General features: G+C 37.0%; 1 protein-coding gene across 1 annotated transcript in view; it reads left to right on the forward strand.

Moving 5' to 3' along the window:
- LOC122808670 (CD209 antigen-like protein E) overlaps positions 1-21,151 on the forward strand; it is an 827,142-nt gene that overhangs the window by 182,691 nt on the left and 623,300 nt on the right. The gene's annotated exons all lie outside the window — the stretch shown is intronic.

Below are 21,151 nucleotides of genomic sequence, written 5' to 3' on the forward strand. Positions count from 1 at the left end.
TCTTACTCCTAATAAGGAATGTTTTCCCCTGCAGCAACTGACTGTTGCAGTTATTTTTCTCAAACATCTAAGCTCATCATTCCTAGCCTACACTTCCCTTATCCCTTCTCTTGTATTTTCCTGCTCCACTACTTACTTTAACTTGTAACTGGTCAGAAGTATTTATTACAAAAATCTTTACCTGCTCGTCTATAACTTACACATTTTATTTCTATGATGGATTTTGTAATTGTCCAGGCTCAAATATGCCCACACAAAAATCTAGATCATTTGTCCTCTTATATGACTATTTGATCATATATTATACATTATAGATTATATATTGCATATCATATATTATATACATTGCACATTATATGTTTTAATACTTTCCAAGGTATATTTCATGGCATCTATAGAATATTACAAGGCATACTCTTTGCCTTCCATTCTTTACAGAAGCAATCCAGATAATAATGAAAATCGTGAACCCAAATCTGCTTTTATTCTTTCTCTAATTTCAGCTATTTACTACTAATAATTTACTTTAAAATGAAAAGTTATCTTCTGCCACTGTGCATCTCTAGGGCTATATCTTTTGTCTCTGTAATGTACATCTGTTCTATTGGCTTATTCTGTAGTTGTCCCAGACGTTCCACCACATGCTCCATCAAGATTCAACCACATCCACACCAGCTGCCAGCTAATGCCCTGTCTAGTACTTTCAGTTCTAAACTAGACTGGTTACCTGCACACTCCCTCCATTCTGACCATCAAGCATACTTCTATTAAATAGAGGACATCTGTCATGTTCCAGTTCTGACCTATACCTACCTTCAATGGCTGTATGCAAGCAAGGTATGACTCTTCCTTTTGTCCTCTGTTGAGATACATAACCACACCATTTCCCCATATACAGTTCCATCTGCATTCTTAATCTGAGCAGCCAACGTATCATTTTTTAGTGGTGTTCTCCTTCAGCAGAAGAATTAACAGTACATGTTGACCCCACCCCCCACATGCCAACATAACACCCCAAGTAATGAATTACACCAGCCATGTCCCTGTCTAACCTATGAGTCATTATTCTTTTTCTTTTTATAGTATAGCTCAAGAAAAAAAAAAAAAAAAATCCCAATCCTTTTACTCCTTAGAATGAGTCCCTTCAGCTCCGAATTTTTCTACATAATCGACAGTTTAACTTTGAATATATCTGTAATATAAAACTACTTGAGCCTCCTTCACAGTGGTTACCATCAATCGACCATATGTGCACTGTTTATAACTAGTTTTAAAACTTTCTTAAAATACATACACATACAATTCAGCTGCTTTTATTAATGCAGTTATAGCCAACACAATCATAAAGATTAACTGTACCATATTCAAGATGCTGGAAAATCTGCATCAGATTTAAGTAAACTTCACAGTGAAAAGAAAAACTCAACATTATCTAAAAATTCATGCCACTCAAGATATAGTTCATTACTCACAGTCTCTCTAAAGATCAAGCCAACTCAAAATATAGTTCTTTGCTTAGAGTGCCTTATAGCATTTCTATGACTCTTCTGGTTTGCTTCCATTCCCATTAAAAATCTTTGCTTTTCAATAATCTTCACTCCTGGCATCCAAGTCCCTCTCGAAGGACAAGTGTCTCTTCTTTCTTAAAAGGCCACTGCCTGCGTGTGTGTGTGTGTGTGTGTGTGTGTGTGTGTGTGTGTGTGTGTGTGTGTGTGTGTGTGTGTCTGTCTGTCTGTCTATGTGTCACTGCAAGTGTCTCCCATTCTCAGTATAGTCTTCCCTTTTCTATTAATAACAGTGGGACATCCTTCACTCAGAGCTGATGTGGATCCTCACCCCTTATTTTCAGATCCATATACTCCACAGCAGTTGGAAGTGGGCATTATACCATATGGCACCACCCAGATCTGACCATAAAGGATGGATATCATTGTCCAGCCAGATCTCTCCTTGGCAGTCAAATAAGTACCATGACATAGAGCTAGTCTTCCAGTTGTAGCAATAGTTAAGTGCAAATTGGAAACAGGCATAGCATAATGAGTGCCTAAAACTATGCACTAATCTCCATGGCATGGAATCTACTCATGTGCTCGTCAATTTGGTTGATCAGTCTAAAGCTCTTTGCTTTCCTCTTGATATTAGAGTAAATATTGATTCTGTGCATTCATGTACAATGTCCATTTCCTTTTTTTTCTGAGCCTGAATTTCTATATTATCTTTTAAAGTGTTTTATTATGGTCTGTCATGCAGAAATTCAATTGTTGCAGCTCAGTTAAAGCTGATTCACTTTCTGTTTACTGCATTTTCCATTTGTTAGTGCTTCTCTGTATACCTTACTCTGTTCTTTCAGTTCCTTATAGATCATGATTAAAGTTTTGATCAAAGCAGCCTTGATCTCATTATGTGTGGCTAGAGGCAAATTGTTGTTATACAGATTTTTATTTAGTGTGATCTGACAGCAGTTGATTTTTTTCCCTCTGTTAGCTGATTTAAGCTTTTAGAAGGAACAACCTTTTCTTGTATTACTCAATAACAATCCTAATTTTTCATGCCATTTTTAAACATTTACAACTAGCATATATATAACATCAATGACTCTTTTCTAGATGGATTTATTAAAAAAATATTTTTTTAACTTTAGTTTCACAAAATTTCAGGAACGTTTTGTTTAACAATTTTATCACACACTGATTTTTTGCTGTACATTTTTAGTATAAAGCCGACAAAAAGCTTCATTTTCTAGTCTGCCTTTCATCTGACATTGCTGAAGTAAGACAATCTCTATGCATAGGAAAATATTCTTGTAGGTGTATCAGTTCTTTAGTGACAGTTCATCGCTCAGGAAGATTTGCTTGTTTTACACGTGTCTTGTGTAATTTACAACATATCAAATTTAACAAAATGTAGTGCTCTGTCAAAAGTTAGTGCTTTCCATATGCTGCACATCTCCAAAATCTCAACAAGCTGGGTTTACATGCCAAGATGTTTCAATAGCTTCTGCTGGAACAGTATAGTGCAGGAGCTGTGCAACTTTTTTCAGAAAGCAATAGCAGATAATGACTTTTGCTTGCTTTGAAGGCAGGAGAACTCAGACATGGAAGAAGCGGCTTTGTAATATTTATCACTTCTACAGCACACTATACCTTGAATTTTCCTTCAGCAGATGGTTAACATTTCAGTCTGTACATTATACAACCATTAAGCATGCAAATTATTTTAATTGCAAAGGTCTTACTCATTAAGTTTCCCACTCTCTAACACATTTATTTCGTTACAAAAGGTACCTAGCAACAAATAACAGTTCAAATGCATGCCACAGGATTTTAAATGCATAAGAAGTAGCAGAATGCAAAAATATTACTTGCTGGGAAACGGTTATTCTAACAGCTCAGCTTTATTAATATTTGTGAACTCTTTCAGAAATATAATACAATTAGCTTCAGCAGATCTTTATTCATTAATTATATGTATATTTAAACTGTAATTAAAGTATATGATCATTATTTCACAGCACAAGCATCTTAGAATTATTTGATTTATTTTTCTCAGAATGTCAGTACAGCACTCTCTCATTACACCATAATGCATGCACTCTACAATTTTGGTCTAGTCTCTCTCTCTCTCTCTCTCTCTCTCTCTTTCCCTTACAGTGTTTTCATACTGTCTCTGTTTTACATGTCTCTGTCTTTAGACAAGGCTAGAGAAGAAACTTTCATTCTTTTTGACATTTATTTAAGGATTCAGTCAGCAATGTACTTTGAATTTCACCCTATTTTTTTAAGATTCATATTAATTCAGATGCATTTCCCTTTCCTCTCATTTTAATTATTCATAGCAGAATTAAATTTTGCCAAAAGAAATAAAAAAAAATAGCAATTCCTCATAAAACATAGCCTCAGGTAGAGAAATCAACCTGCAGTTAGTTCAAAAAAGCAGATAGCAACACGGAAACAACAATAATGCAATGTGATATATTTAGGCCAAACTTTTCCTGAAATAACATTTTTATAGTACACTGAATACCCTAGATATTCTGGTCCAGGTTTAGGTGCTTTTTATTTACATAGTGAGAAGGAAACCCCAGTATTACTTAAAAATAAAGGAATTCAAGTCACTTATGATATAGACTATTACTAACAGCCTGACACTAATTTAAGCCATCTCAAAATATAAATCATTGCACACAGTTCCACATGCCATGTCTATGGATCTTTTGGATTCTCTGTAGGAAATATGACTCTGCCATTATCCATGTTGGTGTGTGCGACCTGAGACATACCTTCCTGGGCTACATGAAAAGAGATATGGAAGAGCTCTCCAATCTTGTAGCCCAGGCAGGTATGACCCTAGCCCTGAGTAGCATCCCGCCATCACCCAGAATAATACCGCAGTACAAGGACAAAATGATTGACTTCAACAATTGGCTAAGCTTCTGGTGTCATTCTAAGGGGATCCAGTATCTGTCTGTTTGGGACAACATGGTCAACAGACCACGATATTTTGCCAGGGATGGCCTGCACCTGTCGCCCCTGGGATTCCGGATACTGGCAAAAGCTCTTGCTGCCCCTATAGTGCCTTTTTTAGGCAAGGTTCAAATGACAAATTCACCACCATAACAGGAACAGGCAAGCACAAACTGGGGGTAATGCTGCTCAATGCTAGAAGTCTAAATCTCAAAATGCATTCACTTGAGGCACTCCTTAAAATGGAGAACATCGATATCTGTGCAGTGACTGAGACCTGGTTCAAGGGTCTAGAGAGCACCCCTGCATTACCAGGCTTTTTGGCCATCTAATCTGGACCAGAACACCAAAGACAGAGGTGTGTCCATATTCATTAAGGATATCCACACCTCCTGGTTAGTTGCACAGCATAATGCATCCAAGGTTATCCAAGTGCAACTGACTCTGGGCAAAACTGCAATCCAAATTGTAGCTTGCTACAGATCCCTCACCATGTCCCAGGATTCTCACTCCTGTTTTCTTGATATACTGGAAAATATTAGGGTTCAACCAAACACCCTCAAACACCCTAATAATGGGTGATTTCAACTACCCCACCATTAAAGTGGGAAAACTACTCATGTACCAACTCCTTCGCTCAACGCTTTCTGGAATTCATAAATTCCAGTGCCCTGGATCAACTTATCCACACCCCCACCAGGGGCAACAATATCCTAGACCTAGTCATTACCAACATGAGCGACCAGTGTTCCACACCTGAAATCAACTACTCATTGGTCAGATCCGACCATAAGCTAATCACCCTAGATATCCACATCCCACCCCCACTCACCATTAAGGAAACCACGGAAACAAATTTCTCCAAAGCCAACTTCATGCTTCTTAAGACAGAAGTGGCAAACGTCATGACACACATGCAGATGGACAATACAGTTACAACTGCTGAATCCTCCACAAATGCACTCTATAAGCACTTACACGAGTGCATGGATCGTGCAATCTCAAACAGAGCCAAGATGCTATCTTCCAAAAAATGGAAGCCAATCTGGTGGTCCTCTGCCATAAACAAACTCTACAACAGAAGGAAGAAACTGTTGCAAAAGAGAGTAAAATCCCATGAGTGGAGGAGCTCCCTGGTCAGTCTCAATAAGAAACTGAGATCCCTTATAAGATCCTCCAAAGATAGCTACAAAAACAAAATTGCCACTGATTCTAAGGGCAACCACAAAGCATTCTATAGCTATGTCAAGAATCTCAATGGCAACACCCAGATCTGCTCTGAGTTACAGCACAATGGCACAAAAATTACAGAACCAACTGATATTGCCAACATCCTGGCAGATAGGTTCAGTGCTAACTTTACCCTCCTCTCTCCCCCTAAAGGGCTCATATCTATACAGGAAGAATGCAGAGTCCCTGTAATCACATCTATGCAGGTAAAAGCTGCACTCTCTAAAAGCAAAAACACAGTATCCATGGGACCGGACAACATCCCAGGCTGCGTTTTACATGAACTGGCTCCCCACCTAAGCACCATGTTCAATCGTAGTCTCATGTCAGGCTTTTGTACCCACTAAATGATGCACAGCAACAGTTATCCAACTCCACAAAGGGGGAGCCATCACTGATCCTGGAAACTATTGCCCTATTAGCCTGATGAGCCTGGTCTGCAAGGCCATGGAACGTATCATCATGGAACTCATAAACAAAGACATTGGTAACCTTCAAACACTGGACCCCACCCAGTTTGGGTTTGTGAAAGGCAGATCATGCCTTCTAAACCTGATCGCCTTCTTTGAGGCAGTCACCAAAGCCATAGATGAGAGTAAGGTGGTTCAAACAAACCTATCTTGATTGGTCCAGGCCAATCAAATAAAAAAATAAATACAGAGCTACTTCTGTTTGATGTGGAACTCTGATGATCCGCATTAAAGACGTGGAAGACCTTTTTTTTTTTTTTTTTTTTTTTAGTCTTCACTTACATTGAAAGACCTTTTTTTTTAGTCCCTACCTGGCCAGTCGGAAATCTGCTCACAAGACACAAGCAATTGGAAAGGCCACAGAAGTAAATGACATCCAGGATTACTGACCTCAAACAGATGCCCTGCACAGACCATCTCCAAAAACTCCAACTTTACTCTGTAGCATATCGCCTACTCCGAGGAGAACTCTGCCTAACATATAAAGCTATGTTAAACCCAGAGCTATTGGACATGATGCAACTGAAGAAATCCTAATCCCTCTGAGCTACACACTCAAGGGACCTAAACCTTGTCACTACAATAAACAGGACATGCTGGAGGGATAAATTCCTGTCCAAGAGGCTTCCTATACTCTGGAACAAGCTGCCTATCTATGTCAAGCAAAGTTCCTCCTTAGCACTCTTCAAGAAAAATCTTGATGAGTGGATGGGAAATAGGAAATACACCCTAGGGATCACTTCTGTGGCTCTGCTCAACAGGGGCACAGGAAATTAACTTTCTTGGGTGGCGTAAGCCAGGGAACCTTGTTGGCTAGGCTTACTTAGGCCCTTGGGCCAATAGCTTAGTACTGACCTATGAACCTATGATAGTGTCTCAATCTACAATACAATTCACAACTTTCCAAATGTCCTTAATCTGGAATTCCGAGTCTCTCTCCAGTGGCAATCTTTTCTCCTCTCTTTGAACAGGGCCTGCCAGGTGTATCTTTTTTTCAAGCTTCTACTCCTGCCTTTATGTATGTAAGGCCAGTTTACCTCCCTTTTTCTACCTCTCTCTCTCTCTCTGTCTTGCTCTTCTTTTTATAAGAATTAGAATGTTCCCTTCTGCACTCAGTGGAGATGTGGATTGCCCTTTCAGACTGCTGCAGAACTGATACTGTCTATATAACAAAGCAGTCACTTAGGGGAACTGTACTACACAATCAATAAACTGAACAGCTACAAAAACTGGGAAAAAACATACATGTAGCTAAAATGCTGCAACAGTAATACAACCCCCACCACCATTAGACACATTCACTTTCTTCTGTATACCTTCCATCGACACTACTTAACTTACTGTGGGTCTTATTTTTGCCATCTATCCATCTGAGCAATAATTGCTCTCCTATATCTTCTTGTAGCATTTCCTCTAGGTTTTACATCTTCCACTGCAGTTGGTCTTTGTATTTTCTTCAGTGAAACTCCTATCATATGCTCCCTAGTATAATGCTTCTGTTTTCTCTTTCTGTATTGCAGAGTAAGTAGGCCAATTTTAGGCAAGCATTGAAGGATTGTTGAGTCAGTGTTAATTAGTACACATATTTTTTACCATTTATGACCATATTTTGTTTTCCAGAAAGAAAATGATAGATAGACTAAGATAGAAGATATAAACATCATGATAATCTTAAAGACCCACTTAACAGCAGTTAGTAGCCACTACAGTTAGTACAAGATGAGCATATGTGTCATGTGAGATGTGTAAATAGCATATACATACATATAGCTATGGCACTTCAGGCATCTGCTGTAAGAAGCCTCAAGAGTTGCTTACCTAATTCAGGTGAAGTAGCTGTTTCCGAAGGACCACATAAGGAAGGGAAAATCAGAAGTCTGTAGATGGGTACTTGTAACAGTTGAAGGCCCTTATTGATGACATAGGGTTTGCTGTGGGGACAAAAGTCACCAGAAAGCACCTTACATAAGGAAAGGCTAGGATATAATATGGTAGGTAAATATACTAATCTTAGAGACGCACTTAGCAGCTAGTAGCCAGTACAGTTTGTGCACATTAGGCATATGTGGTGTTTAAGAACTGCACTTGCAACTGTCTTGTTGCCAAATTGTTTACTTGCTCTGCTGACCCATTTCTGCTTCATAAGCCAGATGTAGCTGATATTTCAGCTCTATTTCATATGCCTACCCTCGGCATACTAAATTTAACAACTCCAAGATTGTTACACATTGTGGAAAAAGACAAACACTCTCCGGGTTTAACATTCCTAGATCCAGTCATATCAGTCTTGATCCATATGTTGCTGTAATCATATGATGTAGACCTGAAACAACCTGATGGTTGTTAAAATAAAGTCAAGTTTATCACAGTATATTAAAGAACATTTAAATTATTGGTCAAGATTATATAGTATTAAAATCAATAGATTGTTTTGAGTAAGGGTGTGACCCATTAATACATAATAAAATAAAATGCTTCATTTACCATAAACATTTGTAGAAGCTTTTGACACAAAGATTTTTCTTTTCTTCTCCTCAACTGGAAAAGAAACTACATGAGATACAAAAAAAATGTACTCCTTTCACTTACAAAATCAATCCTTGGTAGATCTCAAACTCCTTCACAGATATTCAGAATGGGCCCAAACCCTCTCCAGAACACTAGCCAGACTCATAAACATCAAAGAGGGACCAAACTATATTAATGAAATAAAATACAAAGGGAAAAACGTATACAGTAATGAAAATATTGTTAACACTTTTGTAAATATCTTCACTGAAATCTATAATCCCAAAAAACAGACCCCAAATAAAATGCACAAAAAAATTCCTAAATGAGCTATCTGTTCCAAATTTATCCTCTGTGCAAAACACCCTTCTAAACAGCCCCATAACACTGAATGAAATAATGCTAGCTATTAAAAAACTTAAAGCAAATAAGGCGCCAGGACCTGATGGTTTTACAGGAGAATTTTATCAAACTTTTAGTCATCACCTTTCTAAAAATTTTCTTGCCATGTATAATTATATCATTTCTAAAGGGATTACTGATAAGTATATGAACAATTTGAAAACAATATTCATCCCAAAACCGAACTCTGACAAGTCCAACCCTCTCTGCTATAGGCCCATTGCCCTTATTAATGTTGACATCAAAATCTTATCTACCATTTTCGCTAATAGAATTCAGAAAGTTATAGCTACAGTCATTTCTTCTGAACAGTTGGGATTTATGAAACATAGGCAGCTGTGTGACAATACTCTTACCTTAAACATGTTAATGCTGTTTCTAAAAAGTGATAACCACTCGCATTATGCACTCACTCTAGATGCTACCAAAGCCTTTGATAATGTTGATCTAGACTTCCTTTACCTAGTCATGAAATACTTTAAATTTCCAGATCTTACTGTCAACACTATTAAGATACTTTATAACAATGCCTCTACTTCCATATATATAAATAAAACTTTATCACCCCCTATTAAAATTCCATTGGCACTAGGCAGAGCTGCTCACTCTCACCTTATCTTTTCAATTTATATCTGGAACCTTTCCTTCTCTGGGACAAACAAAAGACTTATCACCATATCCCAAAAGTCTTTAGCATTGATATAAATTATTCTGCATTTGCAGATGACCTAAACATCTATGTTGTGCTTCCCAACACCTTCTTTCTTCTTCTTCTCCTTTCGGCTTTTCCCGGTTAGGGGTCGCCACAGCGGATCATCTGTCCGCACACAGGATTGGCAGTGAAGTTTTACAGTGTCGAGTTGCCAGCCCGGTGCCCAACCTTCCATAGAAGGCACACACACACTCACACCTAGGGCCAATTTAGAGTGTCCAATCCACCTACTGCATGTCTTTGGGATGTGGGAGGAAACCGGAGCACCCGAAGAAAACCCAAACAACCACAGGGAGGACATGCAAACTCCGCACAGAAGGCACCCCAGCCGAGGATCGAACCAGAGAACCTCTTGCTGTGAGGCGACAACGCTAACCGCTGCACCACCATGGCTGCCCTATTGTGCTTCCCAACACCAATCTTCATAAAATCCGAAATTCTATTAATCGTTTTTCTGAGGCTGCTAATTATAAATTAAACCTTGCAAAATCATCTATTCTTCCATTAACCCCTGCAAATCATTTAGAATATTACTTCCTCCTGTCTGACATTCCTCTCAAATATACACTCAAATACCTAGGAATAAATTTCACACACCCTCACCAAGAACTAATAAAAGCAAACCTATATAGAGTCTGGGATCAGATAAATAACGATCTAACTAAATGGAAAAACATCAGTCTTTCTTTGCTATCAAAATCCCCTAACATTAAAATGAATATTTTGCCTAGAATCCTTTTTCATCTTAACTCCATCTTCTTAAATGTTCCGAAAATTTTTTTCAGAAAAATGGAAACCACAATCTCAAAGTTTTTATGGTTCCCTAAATCAACCAGAATATCATACAGGAAACTAATTACCCCAAAGACCAAAGGCGGTTTAAGTCTCCCCGACTTTAATTTATATTATCACATCATTAATACTTGCCGTCTAATTGAAATAGCCTGCTATGATCCCTCAGCTGAATCTTGGTAACCAACCTGGATCAAAATCTGGTGCAACTATATATATATATATTCGTTAAAATTCAATCCATATGCTGTCCCTTTTCTAGCACCTGATGGCGATTACAAGTTCAAGATCTTGCCTACACTAAAGAACAAAATTTGCATATTTCAAACTCTGATGACCTCCGTAAATTTACACAATACTGTTCCCATTCCCCAACCTATTCACCTAAACCCTAACTTAAAAATCAATAATAAAATGATCGATCTAACAAACTTCCCAATTATTAAGAAAGCCATAGTTTGGCACTTTTACAACTCTAAAAATGTTGATGAGGTCAAAGCCTTATTTGGTGCTCCTAACAAGTATGATCCTATCTTGAGACAAATTAGCTCACTTATAAAACAAAACTTCTCTTGCTATAGAGTGAAGGAGCAAGACATTACAGTATCACAATCCATCATTAAATCACTTTCCCTATGGAACAGAATGATTTTGAATACCTATAAACTTATGTCAAGCATTAAATATAATAATTCACTTCTATTTTCCAAATATTGGGATGGCACACAAGGAGAAATCTCTACGGAGTCTAAGTGCGAAGCAATCAGTAATACCCTGAATCTAACCCCCTTCAAAAACCTAATTTACACTCAACTTATGATAAACAACAATTCCTACTATAACCCAGCAGTCTTACTGAAATTCGGATATAATAAAAACCTAACCTGTCCGTTCCATTCCCTCTCACATGTAGATATACTTCACATCTTTTGGAGCTGTAAGAATATTTACAAACTTTGCTGTTCTCTCAGAACTCAGCTGGAAAAAATGGGATATGAAAAAAACACATTTTCTTGGCAAACCATGATTCTAAATATAATTTCTAAATCTCTTAAGGGTATCTCTCACCACATCTGTGTTACGGCTTGCGCTCTTCTCAAATATTTTATAGCCAAGAAATGGGTCAATCCCTCAGCAAAAGCTTGGGAAATCTTTACATCAATGGCAATCAAATATATATCTGCACATAAGTTATGCAATAATAACAAAAAGAAAAAAGAATATTTTCAGAATTACTGGTGTAGCCGTTTTGACCTAATCCAAACTAAATAATCTTAAAAAAGGTGGATCACTAACATTGCATTCCAGGAAATCTTCCATTTGGTTTCATATCTGGCCCTATAATCATTAGACATTGTTATTATCATACTGTAACGTTTGATTTTTACAAAGCATTTTGTTATATTATTTTGTTTTTCTCTGGCATCCATGGTGTAAACATGTTGTAAATATGGTATATAGTTGTACATGGTGTAAATAGTTGTTTTATATGGATATACCCTCCTTACCGCTTTTCTTTCTTCTTAAGACAGTCATATACTACTCCTTCCAAGCCATTTTCCATTTGTATTTCTAGACTTTGACTGTAATAGGTTATTGGGGGTCTTTACAGCTTATAGTATTCTCTAAGATGTAAGTTTCCCTGTAAGATAACCTCTGTTTTATAAATGCATAGTTTTTGTACTAACTGTTATGTATATACCTGTACTTTACTGCTTCCTGTAATGACTTACAGTTTTTCCTTTGTATATTTGAAAAGTTTGTAAAATTCAATAAAAATATGTTTAAAAAAAAAAAAGATTTTTGTTTTCTTTTTCAGTCTCATTTATTAGCTAGCATGAATTATAGCAGAATTATACTGTGAATACTGGAGACTGGGAGACAAAGCAAGGACCATTTCATGTACTTATGACCTAGTTCAGGAGTTTAACTGACTCCAAACTGACCAGTTCACTTACTTAGTCAATAAAACAGTAATAATAACAATGACAATAATAATAATAATAATTAAAATATCAGCCTATAATTAAGTGGCAATTGCTGAATCCATTTATATGAGGTATGTGATTCTCTGTATGAAGTTATGTCTCAGTAATGTTGCATACTGTACTGTTTTCCAGAAATTGTAGTTATTGTAAATATTTCATTTTGCCATTCAAATTTGCAGTATTTAGAGCTGTCACTCTGTCTTCACAATACAGTTTTATGAGTGAATTTGTATTAGGTAAAAAAAATAATAAAATTTCTAGAATGATTTATTCAATTTCTTATTTGGATACATTTCACATTTATTGAAGAGGTAAAGACCAGCCACATGAAACAGGCAGCTGCTAATCACCTTCATCACCAGTCCTGGCTCTGTCCCCCTTCATTTGCATGTGCAGGAGTGTTACTCAGAACAGTTATCATAGAAGTCCCTTATAAAATGACATCTGAACCTACGTGGCCACTCTGTTAACACATGAATAAAAATAAAAATGTGATGTTAACATCTTTATAAGTAACAAATGGAATATCTTGATATGGACACCATCTGTAAAGAAAACTGTTGACTGAAGTAATTGTCTCATATCTAATGAGGGCATAATCTCACTCAAATAATTCACATTTGGCTTCTGCTCTGATAATTTTCAATTCACACATTTATTGTTTCTTTTCAAATGCAAAACAATGCATAACTTGATTTCAGGGTTGCCACCTTCCTTCACGGCTAAAACCAGAGCAAAGCCACGCCCCTCGTGTCACCAGTAACCCCGCCCACCCCAACCCCCTCTCCCGCCAACATACCTCGTATTTTGTGATGTCACGACAGCATCACTCAACGGGAACGCCCTCTTTTTTCGTTCCCGCCGCCTGCTTTTGGCTGATTTACTATGCTTTTCTGTAAAAAAAGCATAGTAAATCAGCCGATTTACAAACTCCGATAGTCTGTTTCCTTTTTGAAACAGAATACCGGAGTTTGTACAGTGTTTTCCGGACTACCGGAGAATCATTTTGATTTCCTGATAGTCCGGAAAAAAAACGGAGGGGTGGCAAGCCTACTTGATTTATTCTCAAATGCATTGATATAAGTTAGTGTTTCCAGTGGCAGCTGGTGACTTCAAAGCGGGGGAAGGGGGGGGGGCTGCAGGAAGTCTCTGAATAGGTGGAGTCAAATGCAATAGGGCAGAGCCATTAACTGTTACCATTGATCAAACAACAGGTGGTGTCATTCACTTTCATCCTATGACTGCTTCAGTGCATACTCACTCATTATAGCTACTATACTGATTATATATACCTTAGCTATGTGGCTGCAATCAGCATGACCAACCATAGGTAAAATGGAGCCCTGGAAAAAGGATTCATTGGGCCTTTCTTTTACCATTTAGACTTCCCTGAACTTTTTCAGTGCCACACACCATCACTATATATTACTTGTTTCTTTCTTTTTAATGTATAGTCTTCTTTTTAGCTCACCAATGTTTTTAACACATCCTAATGGGCCAATTCTTCACTATAGTTAGGTTTGGAGAAATAAACTGAATCTAAAAGGGACTCATAGTATTCTAAATTATCTTAGGACTATTTTATAAACGTCTGATTTAATGATAGCTTGAACAAAAACCACGAATGAGGAAATATACATTTGTATTTCTTTCTTCACAGAAAAATAAGTTGTGTCTTAAGTTTAATGTTCAAAATGAAGAAAGTAGTAGTTCCCCAATAAATTGAGAAGATAATACAAGGATGCATAAATCCTGTCTTGGAATACTGCCTGCCTTTCTACCTCTCCAAAGAAACTTAGTTATTGTCTATGTATCACTCTAGTGTTTTGGGATAAAAAGTAAAAGAATGAATGCACAAGGGCATACAGCTAACAGTGTATGAGAAGAAACTAAAACACATAGATACAGTCTATACAAAGACAAGGAGTACCTACAGATTCCACACAGAGGGAATGAACATCAAAAAGCTGAGTGGAAGAAACAAATGCTGTTAGATGGCAATACTGCTCAATGCAAAAATTACTGTAGACCATACTGATTTGCCAGAGAGTTCTCAAACTTTACTTGGAACAGATCAAAATACGATGCCAAGAATTTATTTGACTGCAGGTTAGAGATTGCTTTCCTATCAAGGATTGATATCAGAGTATAGGCAAGGAGAAAGAAATGGGGGGGGGGGTCCTCAGCAAAAGAATAGCATTGATAGAGTTTTAGTAGAATCTATAAAAGAAGCTACCATTAAAAAATGAACAATTAATATTGCATATAAACTATTGCATGGTAACTATAAGAATCAATCAGAGGAGGTTAGAGACGATTGGGAAGAAAGACTGGACAAGTAATTCATAAAGAAACAATAGGGGATATATGTATGTCTCCCAAATATGCAACAAAATCTAGAAGATTTAGGGGTTTTGCTTGGAAATGTTTACATAGATATTTTATACCTCAAGTAGACTCCAGTTATTTTTTCCTCAGGTAGACAGTAAATGTTGTAGTTGTACGGTGAAAGAAAGCAGTAATTGGGAACATATTTTCTGGGAGTGCAAGAAGTTGGCAGACTTTAAAGATTCCCTGCAAACTACTCTGTTAGAGATGTTGGTTGGCATATTAGTGTGACAAAGGAGATGATTTTTTCAGAGCTATGATACAGACTCGGAATTGCCTAGACATAATAAGGTCTTGCCGAGTCTAATTTTGGTGGCTGCCAAAAAAAGCAATTACTAGAAAATGGAAATCACCAGAAGTAATATATATAGTACCAGAGATAAAACAACTGGAATTGAGATCTTTAGAAAAGGTTAGGAGCAAATTACATATGAAAAACGGGAATTGTGGGAATAATACATACAGGGGAGGAATGAGGTTTAAAAGAAGGCTGGACTTATATGTAATGTTTGACTGAAAATGATTGGGGAGATTTTAAGTGATGTATATTGTTTGCAAATGGAAGTGTGGTCAGTGATGTAAAATACTTGCAGCTAGGATTGTGTTGGTATGGTTTGTTTTCATTTATATAAATGTATGATTGTCTATCTCATATGTGATAATTTAATAAAGATGTTTCTTGTTTAAAAAAGAAAGGGCAGCAATTGAATAATTTATGAAATGTTGCTTAGGTTATATCATATATCGCAATATATGCAAAGCATAATGTTTGTAAAGGTGAACTGGTTTGATTACTTTTATATAAATGTAAATGTGCCTATGTCACAAGTGATAATTCAATAAAGGGGTTTAAAAAATATGACACAAAAAAGAGACACATTCTGCAAAATCAAGGACAACAGCTGAGAGCATTTAAGACCCCACACATACATATATATGCACACACACACACACACACACACACACACACACACACACACACACACACACACACACACACACACACATATGTATGCACATTAATTACAACCACTTGGATGATTTTTGACTATATACTATATACTGAACTGCATCAAACAAACAAATGAATGAATGAGTTAAAGAATACCTAAACAACCAAAAGTCAGGAAGTCATCCTCTCAACTCACTGCTTTCAGAACAAAGTGTGCAAACCACTTCAAGCACCCACAAAATACTTCTCAGCCTCTTAGCTAAATAGTCAAGGACAAAGCTAAAAGTAATGGTGGAGAAAGAACCAGTCTCAGGGACAGATACTGCCTTCATATACTTAGAAACTTGCAAGAATAATAGTCTTTGCAGTAACATTTTTTCTGAAGTCTATAAAACCTGAAACTTGAATGTCTGTCATCATTATTTCATGGCAGCAATCCTCATTGATTTGCCAAAAAAAAGAAAAAAAAGAAAAAAAAACAACAAACAATCCAAGGAACTGGCCAAATATGAGGCAAAACATCAGAGAAATTCTACGAAAACTGGGACAACTGCGAGCATCCACCCCCACCACTCACAAATGATTAAAGCCATTTGAATGTATGTACTCTCAGATCTTTGATTGCAGTGAAATAAAAATATGTATACACGTGTCTGCCATACAAGAATTTATCTTGTCAGTTCATTGTTTTCAAAGCACTGTGTGCAACTTACTGTACCCCACACCTCTCAACATCATAGATCATGAATAAAAAAAAGTTAAAATAATGGTTGACAATGGACCAAAATCAAGGACAGCTACAACCTTTATATACTCAGAAACTTGCTTGTATAACAGGCTTTGCATTATCATGCTTTACTGAATGCTTTTAAATCTGAACTTTATGTATGTCATCATTATTTAGTGACTGTGACCTTCACAGAGACATTCTGCTAAACTGGGGACAGTTGAGGCATCTACACTACCACCCACCACAGTCATACATACACACACACACGCACACACGCACACACGCACACACGCACACATGCACACGCACACATGCACACCTGCATACACACACACACACACACACACACGCACACATGCACACGCGCACACACACACATGCACACCTGCATACACACACACACACACACACACACACACACACACACACACACACACACACACACACGCACACATGCACACGCGCACACGCACACATGCACACCTGCACACACACACACACACACACACACACACACACACACACACACACACACACACACACACACACACGCACACACACATGTGTGTATGCATGCACGCACACACATACACACACAGACTCATACTTAAATTAAGTACTTACCTTCCTATATGTTACTGGCAGTTGCAGGCAGAGTGCCTGTAACCAAAATAAATCTGTATCTTGTCTTTCACTTGTGCCTTGTATGTTGTTTCATTTCTAGGAAGGCTATCTTAGTCACCTGAGGCATCCTGAGCAAATAGGTAGCACTCCCTGCTGCTTCAAGCAGCAGCCTGTTGAGGGGCTTACAAAACAATATTTCATATGTATTTATGGAATGTGCCAAAAAGTGAAAAAGCCTAATATTGTATGAGGACACATTGTTTTGAAAAGAGCCTGGCAAGTCGATTAAGCCAAACATTTTGCTGTTGATTTTTCATATCTCTATGGAAAATAGAAAGTAAGAAATCCAGCTATTATGTTTAATTTAAAAATAAAAGCCAACTTTTTTTTTAATTTAACACAATTTCTTCTCATGTTCTATATGGGGGTCCTGCAGAACAACAGCCAGTAGCATGAGCTTTTCCAATATGCAAGATGTGTTTTAGCAATTTTTTTGTAACCCACATTTTTTGTTGCACTTACCAATGTGACCCTTTAGCTCTCCCAAACCTCAGTGGCACAGTTCATTATCTTGCCCTACCTGCTATTTACATCCCACATCATTTTACCATGATGTGCTCATTTTCATGTGTGAATATCCTTCTAAAATCAGAACTTGTATCAAGGCATTCAGAACAGGACAGCATATTGACAGGTAATCATATACAGCAGGCATACATTTGTTTACTCATATTTGCAAACTGACATTGTACAATAAATGAGTGATACTTGTGATTATAGCCTCAATATTGAAATGTTATGCTACTTATTTATTCAATTTATTCACTTATACATCTTTTAACTGGAGCAAAATATCAACCCTAATGGACCATTTTGAATTTCAGACTCAGAGTAAAAAATATACAAAACATAACTAAAGCAAGCATGACAGATAATGCAAATATAATTAATAGAAATAAAAAGCATTGACTTAGTACATATATAGTTGCACAGTGTTTATAATATCTGGAATTGGGAAACAGATAACTACACCTTTAGAGATGAGATTCATAACAGGGTCACATTTGTAAGTGGTGGGAGGTTGACATAATGGTTAAGGCATTTACCTTACAGACACAAGGTGCAGAGCATGATTCTTACATGGGGTAATTTGTTAGGCTTAAAATGGCAAACAAGCACAGTTAGCCTAGCACTAATCTATGAACCTATGCAATACAGGATGCAATGGGTTCCCTTTGTGATTTGGAGAATTGGACATGTTACCATTATTGAAGCATTTACACTTTATTTATTTGTAGATCTAAGGTTTCAGAGCTGTCCTGAAAGTAGAGAAGGATAGTGTGTCACTTAACTTGGTTGGTAATGGAGATTCAGGTTTTGGGGTGCGAAACTAAGAAGGCATGACCTCACTGTTTTGATTGGCATTTGTCATTAAGATATTGAGGATGAAGGTAGAAAGTGGCCTGAGACTACTAATCATTCTATCTCAGAACACTGCCATCTTACAAGCAAGCTAGACCTTCACCTAAGGCAATTGTCCTTGTATCCAGCAAAGGTAATTTCTGATAAAGCACCATTGCTATTTCACAAGACCAGAAACCAAATTCTAATTGCTCATGTTTACCATTCAAAGATTCATTCTAATCTTTCACATGCTCATTTTCACCATTGTCAATGTACTACTATATCACTAGATCTATGTTATTTTATTTCCTGGCAGAAACATCACATTGATTCCTTCTTGAGTCCCCCTTACTAAAACATTACCTTTTCAAAACACATTCACCTCTTCAAAGGCACTTATGTTTAGCAATCTATCACAAATTCCATAAAAGGTACTCTTTTCCATTGAGGAGTCTTTCAATAAGCCCTGATGTGGCAATATGTATTCCCTGCTTCTAGTTCAACAAGTAATTAGACAGCAAAAAGAAGAGGCCCTTCTACCACAATCTCACTAACCATGAGATGCGAGCTATACCATCAGACTGAAAAACTTCAATCGTCAGCCTGGCATTTAAGAGTAAACAGGATCATCAAAATGTATAGAATTACTGACCCTTGGCTTATTCTATGGGTAAGCTAATAGAATCAATTATGTTGTGTGGAAATTCGGGAGGATGTTTGTAATTCCATCTAGCAATTTGCTTTTTTTAAAACAAAATCTGCTATCTCTTGTAATATAAGCTTGCATCAGAATATACTGGATGCATTAAAATGTTTTATACACTGATGTCATTTACATAGACTTTTCAACCACTTTTGACACAGTATGCCATATTTTATTAATATGCAGACTAAGTAAAATAAAATTGTCAGACCTGCTTAGAAGATGGATAAGAGAATAGAATAGTAAATAAATATGGTATTAATGGGCAAAATAAAACAGTTCAAGGTGTTATGCAAATCATGATATTCACCCACAGATCTGTCCTTGGACCTCATCTATTTAGCAGCTACATCCGATAAACAAATTTTATAAGAATATTTTTTTTCTTAGTTATGCTGATGACATAAAATAGGGCAAACAATTAAAGATTCAGATGCAGTGTCACTACAGACAGGTTTAAGTTATTTAAGTGACTGGACAGGGCAGAATAAAATGAATTTCAATGAAGGAAAGACAAAAAGTTTCTCATTCTGTACAGTAAAATGCATTAGATCATAGGTCAGATTCATAAATGCTACCAAAAATTATAGAATAACTGTCCACTTTATGTATGCTTTTTGAATTCAAAAATAGCCCTGCTACAGTGGTTGTGTTGCCTTTTCACACAAAAAAAACTAAATTAAGTGGACACATTGTGTACACATTGTGACAATCTTTATGAATCTGGCCAAATGTATCTTAAATAATTCAGTATTAGAACAAGTAAAAGGTATTTATAATTTACAAGTGCTGGTTGATCAGAAGTCAACCTTCAGGAGTCATGATGAAACAGTCTATTTGCAAACAAAGCCATTAGCAGTATATTATGACTGTTCAGATGTAAGGAAGATCCCATAATGAAACAGTTGTTTATAACCTTGATTAGACCTAAATTGTAATATAGAGACTTGATGTGTCATTCTAGGACAAAGAGAAAGATATACAAAATTGAGCCCATCCAAAGAAGATTTACAGTAAGAATTAAACAATTTAGCAAAAAGAACAGTAGGCTGATATAGATTTAATTGCAGAACATAAATGCTATATAGAACATTTTTAACTGAATGCCTAGGACTGCAGAGGCCATTAGTTTGGAAGGATAGGTGAAGAAAAACCTTCAGTAAAGTAAGATCACTTGCAATTGCTTTTCTCAAAGGATAGTGACAGAATGGAATTAACGAGCATATTATAGCAATAACCCACGCCTGGGTGTGGGTAATGCTGGATTTACCCACGGTTGGCGTGGTTTGGTCCCGAGGGCGAAGCCCAAGGGACCAAACAAAGCCAACCATGGGTAAATACAGCATTACCCACACCCAGAAGTGGGTTATTGCTATTATACCATGACATTATTTAAGAAAAGAAACTATTACTTTTCTTAAATAATGGCATAGTATAATGCCTGTTTACTGCCCTTCCGCAGATGTCTGGCATCCGCGGCAGTTCTGATGTACTGCGCGCCTGCGCGGTACATCAGAGTTGTGAGCAAAAGCAACGGAGAAAGCAAGATCTCCGTTGCTTTTTTTTTACTGTTTTTGCTATGTTAAATGGATTTAACATAGCGAGACAGTTTTAAAATAAGCAACGGAGATGTCCATTGCTTATTTTAAAACTGTCTCGTTATGTTAAACCCATTTAACATAGCAAAACAGTAAAAAAAGCAACGGAGATCTTGCTTTCTCCATTGCTTTTTTTTTTAAAACACTGTCTTGCTATGTTAAATGGGTTTAGCATAGCGAGACAGCT

The sequence above is a fragment of the Protopterus annectens genome, chromosome 8.part0 (assembly GCF_019279795.1).
Source record: "Protopterus annectens isolate FY-2018-M chromosome 8.part0, PAN1.0, whole genome shotgun sequence".
In the NCBI taxonomy this organism is placed as follows: Eukaryota; Metazoa; Chordata; order Ceratodontiformes; family Protopteridae; genus Protopterus; species Protopterus annectens.